The sequence below is a fragment of the Leptonychotes weddellii genome, chromosome 7 (assembly GCF_054177405.1).
Source record: "Leptonychotes weddellii isolate Sample4059 chromosome 7, ASM5417740v2, whole genome shotgun sequence".
NCBI lineage: Eukaryota > Metazoa > Chordata > Mammalia > Carnivora > Phocidae > Leptonychotes > Leptonychotes weddellii.
This window is the reverse complement of record NC_138375.1, coordinates 102698132-102706686: the sequence shown is the minus strand read 5'-3', so window position 1 is coordinate 102706686 and position 8555 is coordinate 102698132. Positions and strand designations below refer to the sequence as shown.

Genomic DNA, 8555 nt, shown 5'->3' with positions numbered 1-8555 from the left:
TTTGTGCCCAGCCTTGTGCCAGGTGCTGGGGAAACAGCAGGGAACAAAATGGGCATGGGCTCTTGCTTTATTAAACCCACTGAGGAGAGAGACCCATTAAATGGATCAGCACAAAACTGTGAAACTTGCTAGGAAGAAAGAGGAACACGAAAGTATTTTTTTTTTCTTAATACCAAAGAGAACACCTTTGTGAGTTTGATTTTTTCCAATTTAGGTAGTTGAGCCTCAACTCAGACTGTCCGTGAACCACCAGAGTGCGATAGCAGGACCACAAGTGGTAGTCAACACAGAACAAGAGAGGACCTCTGCACCTAGGCAGTGACCTAAAACAGGTAAGGCTGTGCTGGTGCATGGGAACAGGAGCTGAGTGGATTATGGATGCTTCAGTCATCCGTCCTGCCAGTTATGTTTACTGAGGACCTTCTATGGGTTGAGCATTGTTTCAGGGAAAGGGGATGAATGGAATAGTGCCCCTGACAAGGGTCACACCATCTAGAAAGTGGGACATACAGGAGAATGAATGCTGATTCAAGTGAGTGTAAATCCATGTGAGAGTCCAGAGAAGGAAGTTCTGAGCTTTACCTGACTGTGTTTTACCTGAGTGTTATTTGAACAGGGTCTCCAGGGACAAGAAATAAGAGTTTGCAAAGCAGGGAGTGGAGAGGAGAAAGGCAATCTAGTTAAAGGGAATAATATTTGCATAAAATGTTTAAGAACAAGGGCAATTCTGAGAACAGGAGTTAGTATGGGGATAAAACAAAGACTAAACGTGGGGAAGCGATGCATTTAACAAAAATTGGAGAATTTACAATGTGGCTGAAACTTTGCTAGTTGCTATGAATAAGAAAAAGGCTTGGCTGCTGCTTTCAAGGATATTTGAGTTCAGTGGTAGAAATAGGAAATAAAATCAGAAATTACAACCTAGTATAGTAAGTGTAGGAGAAATGATAAGGAAGGTCCTGGACACCTCTTCAGGATCAAGGTAGAAGTAGGAATGGGTAGATGATTAATCAAAGTGGTAAGCATAGGATTGCACAATGGGAACACAGAAAAGGGACACTGGATATAGTTTTGAAGGATTCAAGGTTTCCAATACAAATTATTTTATTATGTTCCTCAACTGTTGCAGATTTTTGGGTAATTAAGTTTTAAACATTAACTTATTATAAAATAGTATATCAGATAGTATAGCAGTGAATAAAACAAAAATCCTGATTTAAAGAACATTAAAGAGTTACTCTTTAGGGCACCTGGGTGGCTCAGTTGGTTAAGCGGCTGCCTTCGGCTCAGGTCATGATCCTGGAGTCGTGGGATCGAGTCCCACATCGGGCTCCCTGCTCAGCAGGGAGTCTGCTTCTCCCTCTGACCCTCCCCCCTCTCATGCTCTCTCTATCTCATTCTCTCTCTCAAATAAATAAATAAAATAAAATCTTAAAATTAAAAAAAAAAAAAATACAAAGTGAAGGGCGCCTGGGTGGCTCAGTTGGTTAAGCGACTGCCTTCGGCTCAGGTCATGATCCTGGAGTCCCGGGATCGAGTCCCGCATCAGGCTCCCTGCTCAGCAGGGAGTCTGCTTCTCCCTCTGACCCTCCCCACTCTCATGCTCTCTCTATCTCATTCTCTCTCTCAAATAAATAAAATCTTTAAAAAAAAAAAAGTTACTCTTTAAGCAACATGATGATGAACCCATACGCATATATATGTATGTATATATATATACATACACACACACTGTTGTGCTACACTTTCCTCTCACAATATATTTTTTTAAGTAGGCTCCATGCGCAGTGTGGAGCCCAGTGTGGAGCTTGAACTCATGACCCTGAGATCAAGACCTGAGCTGAGATCAAGAGTTGGACACTTAAGCAACTGAGCCACCCAGGTGCTCCACTATGCTTTTATCTCTTAACAAAATATTTTGAACATTTTTCTACATCAGTATGTATCAGTCTACCATATTCTTTTTTTAAGAGCTGTATGGTATTCTCTTATATAAAAAACCTTAGTTTTTTAACCAGTACTCCATTGATAGATATTTAGGTTTTCTAGTTTTCTTTTTTTAAAAAAGATTTTATTTATTTATTTGACAGAGAGAGACACAGCGAGAGCAGGAACACAAGCAGGGGGAGTGGAAGAGGGAGAAGCAGGTTTCCCATAGAGCAGGGAGCCAGATGCGGGGCTCGATCCCAGGACCCTGGGATCATGATCTGAGCTGAAGGCAGACACTTAACGACTGAGCCACCCAGGCACCCCTCTAGTTTTCTCTATTACAATCACATTGGAAATGAATACCTTTGTTTATACATCATGTATACTTGGGCTAACATTACTTTGGAGCAAATTACTTAATCTCTTTGTGGCTGATATCTACAAAATCATTGAGAGAATTATCAAACTAATTTACTTATTTAATTAAAATTTCTTGCATAGAGATTGGCTAAAGAAATGTTCTCTTAAACTACTATAATGTTATGTTCATTAATAAATTAAAATAATTATGTGATAAATCTTTTCTTTAGTTTTCACTGTGAATAGAATAAAATAATAGAAAACCTGCTGGTTGGAGATAGGTTCTTATATTTAATTGTTCAGTCTGCTTTTTATTTTTTATTTTTTTAAGATTTCACTTATTTATTTGTCAAAGGGAGAAAGAGCAAGCAGGCACAAGCTGGGGGAGCAGCACAAGCAGGGGGAGTGGCAGGCAGAGGAAGAAGCAGGCTCCCCGCTGAGCAAGGAGCCCAATGCGGGGCTTGATCCCAGGATCCTGGGATCATGACCTGAACCGAAGGCAGATGCTTAACCAACTGAGCCACCCAGGCATCTCCTGTTCAGTTTGCTTTTTAAAAAATGATTAGGAAAGTAACAAAGTCGGGTGTCTGGGTGGCTCAGTTGGTTAAGCGTCTGCCTTTGGCTCAAGTCATGATCTCAGGGTCCTGGGACTGAGCCCCACATCGGGCTCCCTGCTCAGCGGCGAGTCTTCTCTTCTCTCTCCCCTACCCCTACTCATGCTCTCTCAAATAAATAAAATCTTTAAAGAAAATGAAAAGTAACATAGTTTCTTATGAAGTATAAAGAATAAAATAAAGATTCTCTATTATTCTGCCACCTAGAAATTAGCATGGTTTAACATTTTTGTAACTATTCAGTTAGGTGTCTGTCCTTTGATTCATACTTCATTTAATCAAAAATAGAACATTAGGTATTTTTATAACCTTTTATTTTTCTTATTGGCATGCTGTGAAACTTATTTCATATGACCTTCTTTTTTTAAATCTTATTTATTTGTCAGAGAGAGAGAGCACAAGCCGGGGTACTGGCAGGCAGAGGGAGAAGCAGGCTCCCTGAGGAGCAAGGAGCCCAATGAAGGACTCCATCCCAGGCCCCTGGGACCATGACCAGAGCTGAAGGCAGACACTCAACCAACTGAGCCACCCAGGCTTCCCAACCATTTTCTTTTTACAAAGAAGTACATCATGATATTTGTTTATTTATTCATAAGTAATCTCTACTTCCAACATGGGGCTTGAACTCATGTCTCTGACTCGAGTCACATGCGCTACCAACTGAGTGGTTCAGGTGGCCCAACATCATCATTTTTATTTTTATTTTATTTTTAAAGATTTTATTTATTTATTTGACAGAGAGAGACACAGTGAGAGAGGGAACGGGGGAGTGGGAGAGGGAGAAGCAGGCTTCCCGCGGAACAGGGAGCCCGATGTGGGGCTCGATCCCAGGACCCTGGGATCATGACCTGAGCCGAAGGCAGACGCTTAACGACCGAGCCACCCAGGCGCCCCGTACATCATCATTTTTAATGGTTTTGTATTTTATACATGGATGTGCTGTACCATAATTTATTTACTCAGTCTCTTCATTTATAGGAATTTAGGTTGTTGCCAATTTTTTTTTGTAGTTACAAGCAATATATTAATGAATGTCTTTAAAATTGTTGGACACCCTTTCCACTATTTTATTAAAATTAATTCTAAGATGTAGAATAGCTGGGCAAAGGGTATCTTAAAGAACTTTTTTTTTTTTTATGAAAGCCAAACTATCTTCCAGAAACTCTGCACAGATTTTGATTCTTGATATGGTTATGCAAATACCTATTCCTTCTACCCTCATCTAGGTTCTTTTAAAATTTTTGCCAGTCTAATAGGTGAAAAGTAGTATCTCGTTAGTTTTATTTTCATTTTAAAAAAAATTTCTATTGAGGTATAACATCTTTTCATATAATTTGACATACATATGACTAGCTTGTTTTTGTCCTTTGACTTTCTAAGAGATAGTATGGTTATCTTTTCCTTCATGATTTGTAAGAGCTCTTGATATATTTATTATGTAAACCGAACATTATTAGACATTAAGAGTAGTAACTGAGTATGTATAATTAAATATTAAGCAGTTTGTGTGAATGTTAAATTGTTTCTCCATTTTGTTATTTTTTTAACTTTATGTCTTGTGCCATTGGAAAGGCACAATTTGTGTGCTCAAATTACCTATTTTTGGTTTGTTTCTGGAATGCACATCATGCTTAGAAATAGAGGACAAGCAGGTCCTGTCCCAATACATAAATTATTTATACTGAAGCACTGTGGTGTGGTGGAAAGAATGTGGATTAAGACTCTAGCACGTTGAAGATGGACAGCCAAGTTGGTGGCGCTCAGCTTCCATGTCGCGCAACCTTAAGTACATTACTTAACCTGAACCAGTTTCCTCATCTGCCAAAACGCGACAAACAACACCCACTTCGTAAGTTGGTATAAAGATAACATGCCTAGCACAGACAAGGCATCCAGCTTGTGTTAATGCTCTTTTCTTTTCTTTGCTCTCGGCGAGGCACTAATTACAAGAAGTGTCTCTCTCTTCGATGCAGACTAAAAGGTTGGGAAGTGTAATTTTTGTTGAGTTTACATTCAAACATTCTATCGGGGAGCTTTTAGAAGCAGTTCATTAAACTACAAACCCCATAATGCATATAAAATGACCATAAAATTTCTGTGTATGAAGCCTTTGTAGCTTGGGGGAGTGCGGAGAGCCACGGACTTTTTATTTACCGGATTTTCTCTCGTTGAGACACCTCCCCCCACATTTTCCCCTAAGCACATGCGGTTACTTTTCTTCCTCTTAGAAAGCTAACTTCACAGGTTTCAAAGTGAGCTTTCAGTTACAAAGCGAGAAAGTATCTCAATTAGAAAACTGTATCATGAAATTCATTAAAAAAACACACAAAACTGTGGGGTGTGTGGGCCATAATAATAATTCTCACCTCCCGTAGACTTAGCAGAAAGAAAAATGACTGGCACGATTACATCTAGTAGCCATTTTTACCCTTTGAGAATCTGAGCTTAGCTGCCACCGAGTTAGTCTCCTCTCGTCAGCTACCGGCCTCCCGTCCGAATTATTTACGTCCGACACACTCGTATTTGCATACGATGGTGGATCCACTGCTGCTGGGCGCCCAATTAGCCCTGCGCCTGCACGGCCAGCGCTCCGCCCGCGCAGGGCCGTGTACTGCCGAGCATGTGATCTCTCTTCCGCCCAGGCCCGAGCGCGGTACCCAGCAAGTAAAGCGCGCAGCGGCCGCTCCGACCGTCCAGCCAGGGAAGACGCCGCGCCACGCGCCACTCTAGCTCGCGCGGCTGCGTCCCGGCTCGGCCTTCTCTTCTCATCCTCCCGAAAGCCCCACCATCCCAGGCTCCCGGGCGGCCCCGGGCGGGGGAGGGGCGGGAGGAGGGGCTCCTCAGGGAGCGGCGGGGAATTCCCCCTTCCACCGAACGTTCCCGATTGTTCACCATCCTCACGTCAGCAGCAGGGGGTAATCCCCGACTCTAGCTGCTCCTGACGTCACTGCGCGGAGCCACCGCCCCCCACGCGCCCTTACCTCCGGGGCTTCCTCGACGCTCCGCCCCCAGACGTAGCCACGCCTCATCCCTCCCCCCCGCCCAGCCGCCCGACGTAGAGGGCGGAGCTTTTTCGGCCAGGGCGTGAGCGGTTGCTTGGGCCAGAAGGTTCTCTGGTGGAGGCGCTCTTCCTACTGCCCCGCCCAGGAGGTTCGTTCGCACCGCTTCTTCCACACCCTTTATCCCTCCTCTTTCTCCTCGCCCCGCCTTTCCCCTCCCTTCTCCTCAACCCCTCTAGTTCCTTCCCCGCCTCGCCACCTTCCACGATCTCGCGAGACTTGACCCAGAACATTGCGGATCGGGTCGGCGCCATTTTGGGACCGAGACTGGTTGTGGGGGAGGGAAAAGCGGCAAAAGGGGATTATTCAAAGTACCGAAAACCTCCTCCCGGGATCGAGCGCAGCGGCACCCCCAGGCCAGGGGCACCTCTGGTGTAGCAGAAGGTAACACCGTCCTCTGTGCTCCACGCTGGAGTCTGGGGGAGGAAGGAGGGTGCCCCTGTCGGCGTTGGGGTTTGAGGGGTCGGGAGCGGCGTTGGCGGCGCGAGGTGTGAGGCTGCCCTCGGACGCGGTGGGGGGGGGTGGCGGAGAGCAAGGAGAGAGACGGAAGGACGGCGGCGAGAGTCCCCTTTAGATATTTACTCGGCCCCGGTGGAGTGGGGGTGGCGGTTGTGGGGAGGGGGTGGATGGCTTAGGCTCGGTGGCTGGGGGATGTTTGGCGGAGGCTGAGAACGAATCCGACGCCCTCCGTGCTGGGTTTTCCTTCCTCCGGCCTCTCACACATGCCCGCCTCCTTTGGCACTACTGCTTCTCTAAGAGGGCTGACGGAGTCGAGGCCGAGTTGTGGCCTTCGGTTGTTTCTTCAGTAGCGCGCCCGCTCTTTTCCTCCTCTCCCGGGTCCGTGGTCGTAGCTGTGTATTGAGTCGAATGCTACCATGTCCCTCGGAGTCCTGTGGGGCCTGAAGGGACCTATTCTGGTTTTGGAGAGAACCACTCTTAATGGGATTTACGAGAACGGTTTGGTACGTTCCACCCCCTCAGTGTTGGGAGAAACCTGTTTTCTTAATTCAGGGAAATGGGGACCGACACCTTTATCCCACAGCTGCTCTCAGAAGCCGGGGGAGTCTCACCCTCAGGCGAATTTAAGGAATGTTCTTGCCCCATTTTCTCACCTCCCTACTTTCTACCCTTAGTGGGGAAAATGTCTCTTAGACATTCTAATTTGGAGAGAGCGTCTTTCTCTTTATATCCTTTTTTTTGTGAGTTGTATTTACTAATGCTCCTTGGCACCACACCTGCCTGTTCATTTTCTTTCGGCCCAGTGAATTGAAAATAGAGAAAATCTTTTATAAGGTTGTGGGCCAGTTTCATAGTTTTAATTTTTTACTCGAAAAGTATAGGAGGTTTATATAATTCCCCCGTATTATATCCGCACCCCCTTCCCAGTTGAAATCATTCCTTGTCCTCCGTAACATCATCTCCCACCTTTCCCTCTTTTATTCTAAAGTCTTTTTCATCCAGTAGACTGTTTCGGGGCGCTTGCTTGGGCTGAGCCTTTTTTCAGACCCCAGTAGAATTACGTAGAAGTGAATTTCTCTCCAGAAGTTGACTCTTCAAGATTGGGGTTAATTTTTAGCTCAAAATTAAAATTCAGTGTGTAATTGAAGTTTTTTTTTTTTATAACTTTTACAGGTGATTGAATTACTCATATATGAAGATCATCTTCTAGGTTTTGTGTAAAAGGCCCCGGATATTTGAAGTGGCCATTTTGGGATTACAATGTTTTTGGATAATTTTGCCCCAGAAGTTTATTAAAAGTGGCAAGAATCATCTCTGAAGTGAATTTATAGTAGTGAACAATTCTACAAGCTACTAAAAGGACCCAGGCATTTCTTCAGTATTTTGGTTCAAACGGATTATATAACTGGTTAAATTATTTCAGCTGGTGGTATTTTTTTTTGCTTCTTCCCCCCCCCCCCCCCCCGTAGTTGTTCTTCAGCCAAAACTGTAAGATATGTTTGATTTGTGTACTGAGTAGTTTCGGCAGTTTCAAATTACTGTTTAAATATTGCTGAAGTTTCTTGGCAGTTTATTTTTACCTTTATTAAAAGTTTTAGGGATTTTTGACCTCAGCTCTTTTCATGTCACAATGGGACAGCTTTTCTAAATGAAGACATTGAAAGAAGACAGAGTTTTTTCCCTTTTATCTTTTATTTACGTGGAAATTTAAGATGTTGCAGTTTTCCAGCAGCATGGTAGTATTGAGATAGCTATGTGTCTCCCTATATGCTGATGTTTAGGAATGCTCTTCAGATGTGAAATTTTCTTTTTGTTTTTGCTTTTTGGCTCATAAATTGGATATTTCATCTGGAGTGGATAAGTACAACGGTGACAAGTACATGGAATAATAAAGAAGACTTTAAAATCTTAAATCCAAGGAACTTGGCTAATTCTGGAGATAGCCATATGAAAACTTTAAAACAGAAGTATGGGTAGCTGACTTGAAGTAACTCTATGTCAAATAGTCATAGGTTAAGTATCTTCAAAGAACTTGGATATTATTTCAGAGGATACAAAATAAAAAAACAAACTGGAAAACATAAAGATTACAGAGAAAAACCCAACACCTTCCTGTGCAGTCCTGTTGGAATTT

At 43.6% G+C, this 8555-nt stretch overlaps 1 protein-coding gene and 1 long non-coding RNA gene across 3 annotated transcripts in view; one reads left to right on the top strand and one right to left on the bottom strand.

Annotated features, from left to right (window-relative positions):
• LOC145722720 (uncharacterized) overlaps nt 1-6066 on the bottom strand; it is a 15689-nt gene extending 9623 nt beyond the window's left edge. Inside the window, exon 1 of the long non-coding RNA XR_014147194.1 lies at nt 5270-6066. This is a non-coding gene — a long non-coding RNA (uncharacterized LOC145722720). The remainder of the gene's footprint in view (nt 1-5269) is intronic.
• A 112-nt stretch (nt 6067-6178) lies between these two features.
• Nucleotides 6179-8555, top strand: part of GPBP1 (GC-rich promoter binding protein 1) — a 70833-nt gene continuing 68456 nt past the window's right edge. The window contains exons 1-2 of one of the 2 annotated variants that reach the window (XM_006740370.3): nt 6179-6346; nt 7595-8555. The gene's annotated coding sequence lies outside the window, so the exon portion shown is untranslated. The remainder of the gene's footprint in view (nt 6347-7594) is intronic. The other variant, XM_006740371.3, reaches the window with a different exon arrangement.